Here is a 1,927-nt window from a genome sequence, read left to right as displayed (position 1 = left end):
GACTGGATGACTTCAGTCACGTGACTGAAGTGCTATGGTTCTTCTGATGAAGGGCGGCATGATGTTTGCTGTCTCAGGCTCCACCAAATGTCCTCTTTAGGACGCCACAATGTGGCCTCTTCAGTGCTCCATCTTCCCTGCATCGGAGACACAAGGGTTTCTCCTGGTGCCGACCCGATCATCCTTCTACCGAATGGTGCGGCGATGGATCCTCAGAGGACGCTGGGATCCTTCTTCTCATCAGTGCCACAGTTTTTCATGGAGGGAACAGCAGGAGCTTTTTAGTCATGTTTTGCTCGGTGTTTCCTGCTCAGAGCATCAGGATCTGTGACGCCATCTTGTGGTAGTGGGTCATCATCTTTTTGTGTGATCGTGGATTCATTTATCTGCTATTTCAACACATTCAAGTTCATTATCCCTACATGTCAAAATACATTTGGTGTGGAGTTTTACTTTCTGGCCTCAATCATAATGTGTGCATTTATTCTTCATTAACATTTCTCAGCTTTGTAAGTTTATGATATTTTTTCTTCCTCTGTTTTCTATTCCATTATTGTTGATGATTCTATTGCAGGTTTGAGTTCCCTGTTGACTGAAGCAGAAACAGGAACAAAAAGCTGGAGGTGGTCAGAGCTCCAAGTTGGGACGCTGATATTAAAGTAGGAGATGAACACATCCAGGTTAGCCATCACTCTCAGAACCTGCTACTTTACCTCTTCAGAATGTAGCAGCATAGCATAGCTTCATCTCACCAGTTAGTGGCCCACTTTGATGTCTGGGATATGAGGTTAAAGGTTCTTTACAGCTCTGAATGAAGGGTTTATAAAGTGTTAACAATGCCATAAATAACACAAGCATTCAGTAATCCTTGATAAAGGGAGACTCACCATCAAGTTGGACAAGTTGAAGAACAAAAGGACTTCTCCACTATCACATTTATCCTCACTGGTCCATACTTGGGGACCTCTGTACTAAATGGAGAGTTGAGGAAATGGGCTTGTTGTGGCCCTGCGGTCCACAGACCTCCTGTACAGTCACCAAGAACTGGCAGACACAATCGTGATGGAACCAATTATTTTAAAATGACAGTAACAAGTAAGAAATAAGGCATTACAGCTTTGAAGGAACTTGTCCAGCACTGGTTTGTGAGTGGGTGTTGTCCTGTATTGGCAGGAAAAACTCCTTGAAATGTCATGCAAGTTTTTTCTTCAAAAGAAATGTGTAAAACATTCAGTAACATCCAGGACCAAAGACAAGAGAGGGCAACGCTCCAGGAGTCTTTGATCTCTGAATTCTGTCTTTGATCTCTGAATTCTGTGCATTGATCTCTGAATTCTGTGCATTGATCTCCTGCTTCAGTCTTTGATCTCTGACTGATCCTAAACTAATCAAAGGATCACATCAGCATATTGGTCCAGTCTACAGATGGTGATTTTACCAAGTGCACTGCAGCAGTCCTTGTTGCTGTCTGCTGTTGTGTCACAGCAAAGTAAGGAAACAGCCTGACGGTCCTCAGGAGGAAATTCAACAACCTCCAAAGATGGAGGTGAATCTAGACCTGCTCGTGTTTACTGTCCTTGATGAACTTGGGCGGTACTCTGGTGCAGGGATGTGCTCATTGAGATGATCTGGGATCAGTCCTGATGTCAAATGGACAAAATGTTTTTTAAATCTCTAATGACTTGTTTTAACTGAACCTACTGGATCCTGTGGTGCCTGATGAGGAGACAACTTGGGTACAAAGTTGAAGAGGAGGGTTTTTGGAGGGGAGATGATTTTTTTCCAGTGTTGTAAATCAAAATAACTACAACGACATGATAGAATTTCTCAAAATGTCCTGACTAAGATGGATTCCAAACCAAATCAGCTGTCACAAGGGAAAGTCTGCATGTAAACACACACACACACACACACACACACACACACA

The sequence above is a fragment of the Aulostomus chinensis genome, chromosome 4 (assembly GCF_037954235.1).
Source record: "Aulostomus chinensis isolate RoL2024-O1b breed Wild chromosome 4, RoL_Achi_v1.0, whole genome shotgun sequence".
NCBI classification, from domain to species: Eukaryota; Metazoa; Chordata; class Actinopteri; order Syngnathiformes; family Aulostomidae; genus Aulostomus; species Aulostomus chinensis.
Note: the sequence above shows the minus strand (reverse complement) of the source record.